Source organism: Chiloscyllium plagiosum, unplaced genomic scaffold, assembly GCF_037043375.1.
Source record: "Chiloscyllium plagiosum isolate Xiang-an unplaced genomic scaffold, Cpla_swu_hap1 HiC_scaffold_37, whole genome shotgun sequence".
Taxonomy (NCBI): domain Eukaryota; kingdom Metazoa; phylum Chordata; class Chondrichthyes; order Orectolobiformes; family Hemiscylliidae; genus Chiloscyllium; species Chiloscyllium plagiosum.
The window spans coordinates 4588849-4604953 of NW_028270175.1; the positions used below are offsets into that span (position 1 = coordinate 4588849).

The following is a 16105-nucleotide window of genomic DNA, read 5'->3' on the forward strand; positions in this document are numbered from 1 at the left end:
CATAGAAACCCATTAAAATTCTAATAGTCCTTTTTAGGTAAACACAGAAAATTGTTCCTGATGGCAGAGAAGTCCAGAACTGGGGTTTAAGGTTTAAGGATAGGAAATAGGACTGATTTGGACTGCGATGAGGAGAAATTTCTTAACCCAGAGAGTAGTAAGCCTGGGTAATTCTCTGCCACAGGAAATCATTGCAGCCAGACATTGAATGTTTTCAAAAAGGAGTTATATATAGTCCTTTTGCTAAAGGGATAAAGGATAAAGCAAGTGGGAAAAGGATACTAAATTGAATGATTAGCCATGGTCATATTGAATGGCAGAGCAAGCTCAAAGTTACAAATGGATTACCCTGCTCCTATTTTCTATAATTTGAGGATGGTCGTAACACAGTTATAAACAAAAGTTACAGGTTACCATGTGCTCCTGCCACATAGATTACCGCAGTCTCAAAGTCAGAGAGATCTACAGCAAATAAAAAGGCCTTTCAGCCCTTCCCATCCAAGCCAGTCAAAAACAACAACTGAAGTATTCTAAACCCAATTTCCAGCACATGGCCCTTAGCCTTGTGTGGCTTGGCATCGCAAGTGCACATCTAAATACTGAGGAGAAAGTGAGGTCTGCAGATGCTGGAGATCAGAGCTGAAAATGTGTTGTTGGAAAAGCGCAGCAGGTCAGGCAGCATCCAGGGAACAGGAGAATCGACGTTTCAGGCATAAGCCCATCTTCAGGAATCCTGAAGAAGGGCTTATGCCCGAAACGTCGATTTCCTGTTCCCTGGATGCTGCCTGACCTGCTGCGTTTTTCCAGCAACACATTTTCAGCGCACATCTCAATACTATTTAAATGTTATGAGGATTTCTGCCTACACCATGCTTATAGGCGGAGAGTTCCAGATTCCAACCTTGGTATTTAAATTCTGGCTAAAAAAGTATTTCTCACATTTCCTTTAAATCTTCTGCCCCTTGTGTCAATCTAACTCAGTACTGTTGGCCAAAGGGAAAGATTTCATCTTCTCTACCCTATCTATGCCCCTAGTAATTTTATACATCTCAATCATATCCCCTCTCATCTCCTCTGCTCTAAGGAAAGCAACCCCAGTGTGTCCAATCGCTCTTCATAACCAAAACTGTACAGCCCAGGCAACATCCTGATAAACCTTCTCTGCATCCTGTACAGTGCTATCATATCCTTCCTACAATTTGGATTCCAGAACTGCAACAATACTCTTACCTGGGGACGAACTAATACTTTACATAGTTCCAGCATAACCTCTGTGCTCTTAAATTCTATGCTTCAGCTAATAAAGTCAGGTACACTGTATGCCACCTTAACTACTTTCTCCACCTGCCCTGATACCTTAAAGGACTGATGTACATGCACAGCAGGGTCCCTCTAATTGACGGTGCTTCCCAGAGTCACACTGTTCATCATGTATTCCCTTGTCTTGTTTGAATGTGAAGAGATTAGAAAAAGAATTAATGCACCTATTATACTTCATTTCTTTTAAGGTCAGGAGAGAATATTGAATGATATGATAGTTGTGATAGATTTGGATTTCTGGTTGCATATGCATGGACCAATGCCCTGGAAGTTTTGAATAGAACTATATTTGAGTTAGCTCCAAGAAGACTATCTGTATTATTCATACAAGTAGTGAATGTGGGGGGAAAAAGTGTTGTTAAGTTCAGCAGGATGGATGGTGGTGGGATCTCATGGTGATTAAATTTGCAGGAAGACAGAGTTGGCAATCATGTACATACTTATTTTGTAATTTGCCCTAAGATATCTGTTCAGCTTCAGGTGTGGAGATGTTGAACTGATCATAATTCTGCCTCCATTCAATGCTTGGGATAGGAGAAATATTAGGGCACACAGAAACACCTCTGAAAAGGAGAGAATGACTTCAGCAGAGGGGGAGGTAGAAATCCTTTCTGAATTACTATGTCTTTCCACCCTGTATATGCAAATGTCTTTGGCTGGAGCCTTACTTTAAACTCCTACTATTTTCCGACAAATGCTTTCATTTATGGTTTCAAGAAAAATAAAGATAAAGGAACTTGAGAATGACACCTGATGCTTACAGCATTGACGTTTTCATGACTTAATTTTGCAGTCTTTATTTGAGGTGCAGATATTGCAAGGTGGCCGCAACTGCAAATGTGAATTCATTCTTAAATATATTCAAAAGCTTTTGTGTTCAGAGATCATTTCATTGTATGTTTTGCCCTGCTACCTGGAGTGTGACTGACCAGGATTACCCCCTCAATAGCAAGTTTAAAAAAAAGAACATATTATTCCTCTTAATTGTTACCTGATGACAATTTAGAAAGTGCATGAAGATGGGGATGGGATTTGCAAAGAATCACACTGTCGATAAAGTGTGACGTTGGAAAAGGCACAGCAGGTCAGTTAGCATTTGAGGAGCAAGAGTGTTGACATTTTGGGCATAACCCTTCCTCAGGACAGTACTGATTAATGTCCTGTGTTTCAGAATCTGGAATTATTGGCCAGAACTGTACTTCAGGTTGTCCCTCATCATCCACTTGTGGAGTTGGTGGTTACATTGTCTATGCTGTGTGTGGATTTGGTGCCTACTAAGTTCCTTCTTTGTGGAAGATTGAAGCCAGGATGTCTGTTGTTGGATTGTTGTTGAAGTGGTGGTTTTTACACTGCATGTATTCAACAAATCCACTGCCCCCCCCCTCAAAAAATCAAGATAGTATGTTGATTGCAGCTGAATGAATATTAGTTGATATTTCACAGATCAGTTAGTGTTCTTTTGAGGCTTTCTTGGCAGCTCTTTCAAATATTAGAAAATGGGAAGGTTGCTGTTGTTCGTTAGTCCTTCTGTCCCACAACATTCTTATGTCACTGTGAATGGCAGTTTGGGTAATATGGAACAGCATCAAGTGCCAATGTCCTGATTGGTGTCAGTCTGGGGTTTTTGATTTTTGGTTAGTGTTGATGAGATGAGGACCAGAGAAGAGAGCCCTGTCAAGGTGACACTGTGTTGGTTATGAGAGAGGATCTGGTAAGAACAGCAACTTCCTTCTCAGACATTTGCCTGTTGTTAATGATAATATGGTCATCTTGTGCAATTCATCTGGAATTTGTGAATTGATGGTGTTTAGAAGACAATTGAATAAACAATGTGCCTTCCCTACCAGAACAATGTGAAAGCATAATTTGAATGAACCAACCAGTTGCCCCTAAATTGGTGTGCTCCTTTGGTTGCAGTATATCTTTCATTATAAAGAGTGTCAACAAGACTGTCGCACTCTCACCTCAGATTCAGAAGTTGGGGATTTGAGTTCCATTCCAAGACTTAATCACAAAAATCTAGTCTGACATTCTGTGCAATACTGAAGGATTGCTGTGTTATTTGATTAATAATCTCACGGATGGGAGATTAATCCACTGCCTCTTCTGCTCCTTGAGTGGAGAATTTTGAAGAAAAGCAGAAGAGTTGTCCTTAATATCCCTCTCGACAATGCAAAAAAGAATTTTCTGGACATTATGATGTGAAGTTGAAAGCTTGCTATGTGCAAATTGGCTCCTGTGTTTCCTACATCACTGCAGTGATTACATTTCAAACATATTTCATTGGCTATAAAACACCTTGCTACATCTGATGATTTTGAAAAGTGCTATATAAGTGCAGCCTTTCTTTCATTTGCCTCTGAAATATATGTCTTCACAAATGTATGAGGTAATGCATTCCAAGGCAAGAGATTACACTTAATGTACAGAAGACCAGAACAATTTTGATGTGCATATCCACAGATCCTTGAAGATAGCAGGGTAGGTGGTAAGGTGGTTAATAAAGTATATGGGATTTTTAAAAAATGTAAAAGTACACTTTATTTTTACGAAATCTTTATATGCAAAAATAGTCACTACAGCAAATCAGTTTTGAACAGTCTTTGCTTATGGAGAACAGGCAAAGATTGGAGTTTGACTTTCCCAACAGTTTCAATAAACCAAAAAATTTCTTACATGTGCAAGATACTATTTACACATATTTCAGGCACCAGTAGGGCTCAATGCTAGTGTTTATTAGTTGAGGCTTAGAATACAAGACCAGACATATTATGCTGAAAATGTATAAAACAATGGTCACCTCATCATAGGAAGGATATGATTGCACTAAAGAAGGTGCAGGGGAGATTTACCAGATGCTACCTGGGCTGGAGGGTTTGACCAATGAGGAACAATTGGATAGGCTGAGGTTATTCTGCTTGGCACAGCGAAGGTTGAGACAGGAATTAATAGAGGTGTATAAAATAATGAGGGCAGAGATGGTGTAGATGGGAAGGCACTTTAGCCAGAGGATATAAGACTTCAGTAAGGCATTCGACAAGGTTCCTCATGAGAGATTGGTTAGCAAGGTTAGATCTTATGGAATACAGGGAGAACCAGCCACTTGGATACAGAACTGGCTCGAAGGTAGAAGACAGAAGGTGGTGGTGGAAGGTTGCTTTTCAGACTGGAGCCCTGTGACTAGTGGTGTGCCAAAAGGGTCGATGCTGGGTCCACTACTATTTGTCATTTTTATATACTGCATTTGAACATAGAAAGTATACTTACTAAGTTTGGAGATGACACCAAAACTGGAGGTGTAGTGGACAGCGAAAAATGTTAACTCAGATTACAAAGGGATCTTGATCAGGTGGGCCAGTGGGCTGAGGAGTGGCAGAGTTTAATTTAGCTAAATGCAAGGTGCTGCATTTTGGAAAAACAAATCAGAGCAGGACTTAAACACTTAATGATAAGGTCTTGGGGAGTGCTGCTGAACAAAGTACAGGTTCATATTTGCTTGAAAGTAGAATTGGAAAGAGAAGGCATTTGATATGCTTTCCTTTATTGGTCTGAATATCGGAGTAGAGACGTTATGTTGCAGCTGTACAAGACCTTGGTTAAGCGACTTTTGGAATATTGTGTGCAGTCCTGGTTTTCTTCCTATCGGAAGAATGTTGTGAAACTTCAAAGAGTTCAGAAAAGATTTACAAGAATGTTGCCAGGGTTTGAGGACTTGAGCTATAGGAAGAGGCTGGATAGGCGGGGCTGTTTTCCTTGGAGCAAGGGAGGCTGAGCAGTGACCTTATAGAAGTTATTAAAATCATGAGGGGCATGGATAAGGTAAACAGGCAAGGTCTTTTCCCTGATTTGGGGGAGTCCAGAACTAGAGGGTATAGGTTTAGAGTGAGAGGGGAAAGGTACAAAAGAGTCCTAAGGGGCAACTTTTTCCACGCAGAGGGTGGTGTGTGTATGGAATGAGCTGCCAGGGGAAGTGGTGGAGGCTGGTACAATTACAGCATTTAAAAGGCATCTGGATGTGTATACGAATAGAAAAGGTTTAGAGGGATTATGGGCTAAGTGTTGGCAAATGGGATAGATTGGGATATCTAGTCAGCATGGATGAGTTGGACCAAACGGTCTGTTTCCGTGGTGTACATCTCTATGACTCTGATTTTATAAGTGGTAACAAGTTAAGAGGAGAATGGAAGAAAGACGTTTTTTACCAAGAGGGTGATGGGAGTCAGCACCTCACGGCCTGAAAAGGTAGTTGAGTCATAAACTCCTGGAACACTTAAGCAGCATTTAGATATTCATCTGTATTGCCACAGTCTCTATGGCTGTGGTACAAGAACTCAAAAATAGAATTAGTGTGGTCAGACATTTTTTGATTAGCTCAGACCCGATGAGCTCAATGACCTCCTTCTGCTTATGTCTATAAGCATACTGAACTAATTCAATGGTGTGTAGGATGGAAAATATACTTAGAAAGGTCATTTAAAATGTGGTCAGATATCTCGGGCCGCTTTAAATAACATAGGTGTTTTTAAAAAGCGTGTACTTTTGGGGTCTTGTCAATTGCCTTTCAAGGTGCCTTTTATGTCTATACTTTGCAAAAGTGCTGCTTTTGTCAGTGTCGCTGGTTTAGTTTAGTCACAAAATGGGAGTCATTTTAGCCACTATGTTGTATAGTACATTAGCTAGTTCTTTTGTGGACTTTCTTTGAACAGTTTTTTAAGGTATTCAAACCATCTCATGTACTAGAATTAAAAGTAAAGCCCTGTAAATGCAGTACTTTGAAATACAACAGAATAATTGAAAATGCCTTGTTGTCAACCTCACCATTTGCTAGCAGAACAACAACAGGTCATGTGGGCATTTGAGAATGTGCTAAATACATGTGCAGTTGCAGGGAATATGGGGAAATCCTAAATCCATATTAACAAAAGTTTACATAGCTGCTTGAGTTAACCCACAGTCACTATGAAGATCAAGCAACTTAGAAGGCCAGCTTTTCTGGAACTTTTCATTGACTGGGATCTAGATCAGTCATACTTTCCATTACAAATGCAGTTCAATCTGTGGCAGTATTGCTCACCTGGATTCACCACACTGAGGTACAAAGTAGAGGAAGATTAAACTAATCACAAAACTGCTGACCAACCCACATATAAAACTTTGACCATATTATGGGTGTAGCCAGCAGCATCAGAATAGCAGAACCTGACTTAAATAAAAGAAGGTTCAGCATGACGCTAACCCCTTATCCCTCAAGACCTGCTTGTAAGTGATGCACAGGCCTAGAGATTGATAACATGGCGTGTCTGGTTCTAGGAACCGCTGCTGATGCAGGTTAATGGATTACCTCCTTTATTAGAGGTGGAGATTAGCGTACTGTGTAACTTTCTCATTTCTTCTTGCCACTAGTGAACTATTTAAAATGAACTTATATTAGCAAGTAATTATGCAAAATGAAGGAACCAAGTTAAAATAAACTGAATAAATCTGCACCCTATATTGTTGAAGCAAATAAAATTCAATTTAAACATGATGTCAGCTGGAAATTAAGTTTGACATGTGGACAAATCTCATTCTCCATGCAGTCGTTCTGAAGTTCTCTACTAGTACTAGTGAAGTAGTTACAAATACAGAAATTGCTGGAAAAACTCAGTAGGTTTGGCAGCATCTGTGGAAAGAAATCAAAGTTAATGTTTTGGGCCCAGTGACCCTTCCTCAGAACTAGTAGAAGTAGTTTATCTGCAACATGTAAATAGCCTCAAATTGTATTTCTTCAATGTTCCCTGTGTAGGCTTATATATAAAATGTGTGTGTGTATCCTTGGTTGGTATTAATTGGTCTTTCATGCCAGTCAGCACCAAACAACAATTAGCCTTACCTTCCTTTATAGTCAAATGATTCTTTGACCTACTTTAGGTTTTTCTGAGAAGCAGGAAAGTACATAAGTGGATAGAGTTGAGCTGGAAGTACAGCAGGTCAGGCAGCATCAGAGGAGGAGGGGGGTCGACATGTCAGGTTGGAATGTTTCACCTGGACCATGGAGGGGAAAGGGGCTGTAAAATAAATAGAGGGAGGAGGGAGGGGCTGGGGGAAAGGTGCATGGGGTAGCAATAGATGGATGCAGGTAGGAGTTTGCTGTGATAGGTCAGTGGGATGGGTGGAACATATAGGTGGGAAAGAAGATGGTTAGGTAGGATCAGGTTAAGCGGGCTGGGTGGAGAGGGAGGGCTGGGCCTGGGAATGAGGAGATTTGGAAGCTGGTGAATCCTATGTTAAGCGTGTGTGGTTGTTAGTTTCCGAGGTGGAAGATGAGGTGTTCTTCCTCCAGTTTGCACGTAGCCTTGTGTTAACGGTGGAGGAAGCCCAAGAAGGACATGCTGTTGGGGCAGTGGGAGGGAGAGTTGAAATGGATGGCAACCAGAAGGTGGGGTTATTGGAGCGTATGGACTATAAATGTTCCCTGAACTGCTCCTCGTGCTTGCGTTCAGTCTCTCTGATGTAGACGAGACCACATTGCGAGCAACGGGTGCAATAAATCATGTCTAGCAAATATTCAAGCATATTTCCCTCCACCAAGCAAAGTGCCGAACAATGTCCTTTTATTTTGTGCAGACATATGTTTGGTCATTTTAAAGGAATTGGCAATTTAGCATGAACAGAGATCCCTGTAGCCACAAAAAATACATTTCAAACCAGAATTATCTCTAACGGACCCTTTATTCCATGTCACTTTTTTCTTTTCCTCACAGTTATAGAGTCCTTGCTGAGAGATATGTCCCTTGACATGACATACTTCCTGGTTTTAAGTAGAGCATTTCAGGTCTGAAGGCCTCACAGCTGAACTGGAACTTGCTCTTGATCAGTATCTATACATTTATACTGTGATCAAGTATTAGGATAATGTGGTACTGAGATCAGTGGTGCTACCCACAGTATACCCCTGTCTGGGAGAGCCAAATTCAGCAAGGAATATGTAGAACTTTGTACCTGTAAGACTCAAATTACTCAGTTGTCACACCAGCTCGGACACTGAGGAGCTAATCCTTTAAATATGGTCATTATGCTACGTGTCCAGACAAAACCACAAAATTTATGTTACATTATATTTAAGGACCAGTAGCTTTTTTTGTTGAGTAGATAAAATTTTAGATTCCAGTAACCCAGAAGAGAACAAAGCCACAAGATTCCATGATTATTAGCAATCAAAATAATCTTCATGATATAGTGTTATAGAAGGAAACTAATATATAAAACGCAATGTGTAAAATCCAGAATTCATATGAATTTGAGCCATAAATATGGGTCAACAGACAAATTGTGGTCAAATACTTCATAGAGCAAATTGAATAGCAGATCTTTTTGAGATAGATTCCATCAATGTCTCAGTTATCCACCCAGACATTAACAATGCTTTGGATCACCAAATTGCACTAAAGATTTGTCTCTTTTATAAGAGATAGCAAATTTTTACTTTCAAAGATTCAGCCTCTGAATTTTCTTTAAGAAAACCCCTCACATTTTGACAGTTTTGGGTTACCGTTACCGGACCCAAAACATTAACTCTGATTTTTCTTCACAGATGCTGCTAGACCGCCTGTGCTTTTCCAGCAATTTCTGTTTTTGTTTCTGATTTATATCATCCACAGTTCATTGAATTGTCAAAACAAAAACTCAATCTCTTTTCCTGAGACCACCTTTATCAGGATTACAGAATCTATTCACAAGCACCTCAGTACTAGCATCATTTCAGCTTTTTGTCAACATCTCACTTCACCAAACTGCTGCTCCTTCCAAATTTTCCTGAGCACCCAGACCTAGCAATCTCGATCATTGTTTCCAGTTGAGCTGACCTATATCTGAGACAGCAGACTCCTACCCTCCAGCATCTGAACACGAGTACAGTTGCAACTTTCTAGCTGCTGTGGGTAGAACCCTATTGCTCCTTGAACATTTCTTTCCTGAACAGCCAACTGTAGCATTCTAGTAACATGGAATAATCTTCTCTGACTCTTTCACATTGGTGAATTGATGGTGTTAACTGCTGCAAACTGAGTCTTGAACTGATTTGAGCGATACTAAACGAGTTTTTTGCATCAGTGTTTAATGTGGAGAAGGACATGGAATTAATAGAATGTGGGGAAATAGATGGTGACATCTTGAAAAATGTCCGTATTACAGAGGTGAAGATGCTGGATGTCTTAAACACAAAGGTGGCTAAATCCCCAGGGCTTGATCAAGTGTAACCTAGAACTCTGTGGAAAGCTAGGGAAATGATTGCTGAGTCCCTTGCTGAGATATTTGTCACAGGTGAGGTTCCAGAAGACTGAAGGTTGGCTAACATGGTGCCACTGTTTAAGAAGGGTGGTACGGTAAAGCCAGGGCACTGTAGACCAATGAGCCTGACATCGGTGTTGGACAAGTTTTAGATTTAGATTAGATTTTAGATTAGATTACAGTGTGGAAACAGGCCCTTCGGCCCAACAAGTCCACACCGACCCGCCAAAGCGAAACCCACCCATACCCCTACATTTACCCCTTACCTAACACTACAGTGCAATTTAGTATGGCCAATTCACCTGACCCTGCACATCTTTGGATGGTGGGAGGAAACCGGAGCACCCGGAGGAAACCCACGCAGATACGGGGAGAACGTGCAAACTCCACACAGTCAGTCGCCTGAGGCGGGAATTGAACCCGGGTCTCTGGCGCTGTGAGGCAACAGTGCTAACCACTGTGCCACCGTGCTGCCCACAAAGTTGTTGGAGAGAATCCTGAAGGACAGGATTTACATGTATTTGGATAGGCAGGGACTGATTAGGGATGGTCAACATGGCTTTGTGTGTGGGAAATCATGTTTTTTGAAGAAGAAACTGTTGTGGGAAAAATCACCAGTCTCAGAGTCAGAATCAGGATTGAACGACAGAGTTTGCTGTGCAAAGAAACCGGAGTTCCTGGGGGAGAGAGAGACAACCGGCAGCACAGCTGTCAGCGACGAGCCTTCTCTCACCCTCGGAGCACGTCACAATATTTTATACATTTCATAGTATGATGGTCCAGATATCAAGTCTTCGTTTGTGCAGCATGGTTTGTTTACAGAAAATATTACAGAGTCATTGTCAGTTTCAGCAGCTACACAGAAGTTCATTACCACAATAATTGGTCGTGATCATTCTTCCTGAGAAGGAAGATTGTTTTCCATTACTGCAAATCTAAGATATTAACACTTGTATACAACCAGTCTCAGGTAGTTAACATTTCTATTGAAGGTGGTGGCTGGACTCAGACACTTGGGCAGGCAGTAGACATTACTGATGTGTATTCTCTCACCCACCCACTTTAAATTGTGTTTTGTGTCTACTTAGCTGGTATCCTGTTGGCCTCAGGCAGTAGCTGTGTTTGCTTCGCTGTACTTTTCCATGTAATGGCTCAGCGGCCATCTTGTGTGCTAAGTGACCAACTTATGGCTCAGTGACCATCTTGTGTTTGTGTGCCCCATGTCAGCATGCCCCGAGTCAACTCCCCCTTCAAAACAAAGAGGATTCATGAGAACAGAGTGGTGGATGTGATCTGTATGGACTTCTGCAAGACATTCGACAAAGTTTTTCATGGTCGACTGGTGAGCAAGGTTAGATCACATAGAATACAGGGAGAACTAGCCATTTGGATGCATAACTGACTCGAAGGACAATGAAATATTGGAAGAAATTAGGATCGTGAGTGAGGAGATACTAGCGGCTTAAGCAGAGTTATAAGTGGATAGATCTGCAGGTCCAGATGAGGTTTCTTTTTTATTTAATCATGGGACATGGGCTTTACTGGCTAGCGAGCATTTATTGCCCATCCCTAGTTACCCTTGAAAAAGTGATGGTGAGCTGCCTTCTTGAACTGTTATATTTAATCATTATTTATATACTCAATATGTTGACATAGCTTCCATGACTATGGTCAAGAGCTGCCAAATAGGCTTAGTGTAGTCAGGTATCTATTGGCCAGGGCAGATTTCTGTGCTGAAAGTATCTATTAATCTGAGTTTGGAATGTTGAAAATTAAAGTTTTATGAAGTTTGTAATTTAACGTTTGGAGGGCTTACTGGATTTCATAAGATTACATTTCAGTGTTAAAGAGGAACTTGCTATCATGAGATTTTGGGTTGGGGATTTCCAACATTCATTCCAAATTTATAATAGGAAAAGAGAAAGTAAACGTGAATCAAAATTTATTTTAGATTTGGATTTTTGTTTCCTTGCAGCAGAAACCACAAATTTTGTAAACGTTTAAACTTTCAACATTCCAATCTCATAGATTCATAGACATCTAATCATCAAGTGAGGCCAATAAGTCATCTTTAGAGCTTTGACTGTAATTAGCGATTTACTTTCATTCTAGATTTCTTTATAGATTTTATCGTCTTCGTTTCTTACTTTATTTCTTCCATTCACATTACCTATTTATAAATCCTTAGTAACGAGGGAGAAAATAAAGTGACCCAGAAGAAATGCTAACAAAACTAATCTACATAAATCTAATTGTACGTGTTAATAAGAAATATCATAGAAATCCAAAAGGGCAGCATGGTGGCTCAGTGGTTAGCACATCTGCCTCACAGCGCCAGGGGCTGGGTTCAATTCCTGTTTCGGGCAACTGTCTGTGTGGAGTTTGCACATTCTCCCCGTGTCTGTGTCGGATTCCTCTGGGTGCTCCGGTTTCCTCTCTCAGTCCAAAGATATGCAGGTTAGGTGAATTGACCATGATAAATTGCCCGTAGTGTTAGGTGTAGGGGAATCGGTCTGGATGGGTTGCTCTTCGGAGGGTCGGTGTGGACTTGTTGGGCCGAAGGGCCTGTTTCCACACTGTAGGGAATCTAATCTAATCTAATCTAATATTTTGGCAGTGTTGACTTTGGAGAAGGAAATGACTGCAGCAATTCATGAAATAAAAAATGCTGACAATTAATAGTTTTGGAAAGGCAGAAAGAAAGTTAAAATGAGGATTGTACAAAATTTCAATCTGTCTCTTCATTCTATGACAATGACATAAGTGGCTAAAGTTTGATTTTACATTACTCATTAACACCCAACTTTTGACCAATCAGCAGCCATCATATTTATAAATATTTGAGCATATTCATTAAAATCCATACAGAATTAATGTTTTTTCAGGAAATAACAATTTTTGTGCAAGTATTATCATTCAATTAAATTAAAAATTCTGCTCCATTTGGATAAATGTCCGCAGGTCTAGCTCCACTCCTCCCTGTTAAGGTTGACACTAAACAGCATTACATCAAACAGCCGTGCAAGATTCCAAACTTCTTTCTTACTCTGGCTTTCAAGCTGTCCATAACCAGAACCCTGTTATTCAGTGTCTGTTCTCTTCAACTGAGTTGCATCTGTAATTTGGAAATGAGATTATAATGATTTGCATTGTAGGCTTTTAAACTTTTGTGACAGGAATAAATTTAAAAGAAAAAGGTGAAACTAAATGTAGCTAAACGAGAAATCAATACTGATGTAATTTAAGTGAAAGTATAAAGTGGAGCCTTTGAGAAGAATCTTAACCCAAAGACAGAGTGGTGGATGGAAAGATGGAAACATTTTAAATTGTCAAACCTGAACCCCAACGCACATCCAATCAGCTCACTTCCAGTTTTAATGGAGGCTGAAACGGGAGAGTGATTGTTTGTGACCAATACCGCCCTCACAAGCTCAATCATTGAAATAATGTCCTCCAAGCCTGACAAGCTTATCCCTGTAATGTTCTGACATGTTCCTCTCCTCTCAACATCCCCATCTTATTGCCAGGAGGTGACTGATATCCAGTGTTGTTCTGTCGGTTTGTGGCGTCATTTAAATGAATTCGCTTATCTAATTCCTGTGAAGTATCTAGACTTGTGGTGTTAGGATCTCAAGTGCTTGACAAGAATTGGGGTTATTTCCTCTTTCTTCTTCTTAGTACAGGTTGAGAAATGAACATAGTCTGGTTTTTTAAAATCATCTCGTGACAAATTACATCCTAGCTGAACAGAAATGAAAGTAAGACTCACTTCTGAAGTTCAGAGTCAGAGACTTGTACGTTCAATTTCCCATCAATGTCATGTGAACAAATTAATTGGATCATTCTATTTATATTTTTGTGACTGTACTCTGTATAACTTGACTGTTGCGTTTATCTACATTTCAACAGTTATTGCTCATGGGAAACACTGTGACAATGTTATTTAAAGGAAACTTCTTTCTGTTGACTGTTCACTTTTGCAAACATACAGCTCTGTCCCAAACGTATCTAACCAACATAACAGTTTATTTGAGCTCAGCAATTCAATCTGGACCAGAAATAAAGTCTTGGTAACTTGTTGACTGGAACTTCAAACAAATTAAAATTGGAAATGTAACTCCATCCAAATGAATAGTTATTTTGTGTAAAAATACAAACGCATTTACAGCTTGCATTTGGGACTATTTCATATTTGAACATAGTTTATGAGAAAAACATTAAATAATTATTTTACTTCCACTGACTTTTTTTCTTTCTAAAAGATAGGATCTGCTTGGGAATTGCATTTCAAGAGATCTGATTGGGCCTTGGAATAGCCCTACTTCCCTGCAATCAGTCTATCCTTCAAAGGATCAATGGCATTCAACTTTGGGAGCCACCAATCCGATATCCTTTTCAGTAGGTACATCCATTGTGAGGGTGTGGAGTATTTGTCCTCTGACTATGGCACAGAACTGTTGGCCACACATGCCATTTTTCGCTGCTTTTATTGTTTGTTCCCTAATGCAAACTTTTAACTTTGTGTACAGTGATTTTACTGCATTGTTTACTGTATCTGTGACATGACATGAGTGGGTTTATGGGGTTGCTTGGTAATCCTGGCTCTGTCACGTCTGGCAACCCAACCTCAAACTGCTGACAAAGCAGTAGAATTTCAGGTAAAGTTTCTATTTGCCTGGTGCAGAATGCACACCTTCTGTCACGTCAAACATGGTTCAGTTCTCATCTCTATATGAAAGTAAATTGTTGTAAAATTTCAGGCTGAACCTGCCATGCAGTACAGAGATTATGCTGTATCTCATTATTGAATGAGAAACATCAAGGCACCTTTTGTCCTTTGATAGATGTAAAAAGTCCCATCACCATTTTGAAGAGGCGTTCAGAGGTTCTGCCTCGTGTCCTGGTCAACATTTATCGCTGAATCAACATTGGAAAATTAACAGATTTCTAATTGTAGAAGCTTGCCTTGTGCGATGCCTCACTTTCTGCCTTATAACAGTGACAATACTTCAAAACTACTTTTTCAGCAATGAGGTCATGAATATGAATGCAAGTGTTTTTTTCCTGGGGTCATCCCACTTAGCTAAGTGTCAATCTCTGCCTAAAAGATAAATGTTAAATTTGGAGGAGCATGTGCATTTGGGAGTGGGGTGGATGAACTGGTTTAACTTGGAGAAATTGGCTTACTGAAGCCAGTTCCAAACCTACTTGCATGAACAGCATATCAGGCACAGTGTGAACAATTCCATTCTGAAAAGGGGTCATACTGGACTCAAAATGTTATCTTCTGTTTCTCTCCTTGGATGCTGCTAGACCTGCTGAGTTTCTCCAGGACTTCTGTTTTCGTTAGGAGAGATTGACATTTCAATGTATTACTTTCTCATTTGCAATGGTGGAGTGAGGGGTGACCTTATTAAAATTTGTTAAATCATGAGGAGCATAGATAAGGTGAATGACCAGGGTCTTTTCCCTCAGGTGAGAGAATTCAAACTAGGGAGGAGGGGCAACATTTTTTGACACAGCAGATGGTTCATGTGTGAAACAAACTGCCAGAGAAACTGGTGAATACAGGTACAGTTAGAATGCTTAAAACACATTTGGATAAACTCATGAATCGGAAAGATTTAGAGGGATATGGGTGAAGTGCAGGCATGTGGGACTCTTTTAGTTTGAGAACATGGCTGGCATGGACTGGTGGGACTGAAGAGTCTGATGTATGACTCTTAAGAGTTGTGTTGGGAAAGAAAAATGAGATCCTGGTAAGCTCAAACAGTGTTTTCTTACAAGATTAAATGTACTTCTACAAAGTATTACAAGTTTTAACCGCAGAGTACACGTCAACCAATGTGAAAAGAAGTTCCATAATAAGCAGTGTTTGGTACTTAAATTTGATGTGGAGGAGCCATCAGGACAGAATTTGGTCTTTTCTTAGATTGCTTAATAATGTATCTGTGATGTGGAGATGTCAGTGTTGGACTGGGATGGACAAAATCAGAAGTCACACCACACCAGGTTATAGTCCAACAGGTTTATTTGAAATCACAAGCTATTGGAGCAGCACTTTGAATGTTTGTGATTTCAAACAAACCTGTTGGACTATAACCTCATGTCATGTGACTTCTGAATAATTATCAGGTTGAACTTTTTTTTGTTAGCTCGTTTCCTGATGCAACAAATTACTAACTTTTCAGGAGCAAGATTTAAAACAACAATATAAGTTGCTAAAGAAACTCTGCTTTCTCTCCACAGACGCTGCCTGATGTGCTGAGTTTCTCCAGCGATTTCTGTTTTTGTTTTAGATTTCCAGCATCTGTAGTTGTTTGTTTTAAGCAAAATTCAAATGCAGCCTTCACCAGTTTCTTCTTTCAAGGTCAATTGACGCACCATAATTTGTTCACAAGATAATACATTTCCTACAGTATTCGCTGTGGAGAGTAGTGTTTTTTTTATTTGTTCAATGGTTGTGTGAATTCCTAGTGAGGCAGTGTTTATTGCCCATCCTTCACTACCCTGGAGA

General features: G+C 40.0%; 2 long non-coding RNA genes across 3 annotated transcripts in view; one reads left to right on the forward strand and one right to left on the reverse strand.

The window, feature by feature from the left end:
* LOC148139749 (uncharacterized) overlaps positions 1–14439 on the forward strand; it is a 28834-nt gene extending 14395 nt beyond the window's left edge. For both annotated transcript variants that reach the window (XR_015753423.1, XR_015753424.1), the window contains exon 3: positions 13855–14439. This is a non-coding gene — a long non-coding RNA (uncharacterized LOC148139749). The remainder of the gene's footprint in view (positions 1–13854) is intronic.
* LOC148139750 (uncharacterized) lies at positions 10221–13859 on the reverse strand. The gene is made up of 2 exons (XR_015753425.1): positions 12924–13859; positions 10221–12703 (listed from the first exon to the last, which is right to left on the reverse strand). It is a non-coding gene; the product is annotated as an uncharacterized LOC148139750 (long non-coding RNA).
* Positions 14440–16105: the final 1666 nt, after the last annotated feature.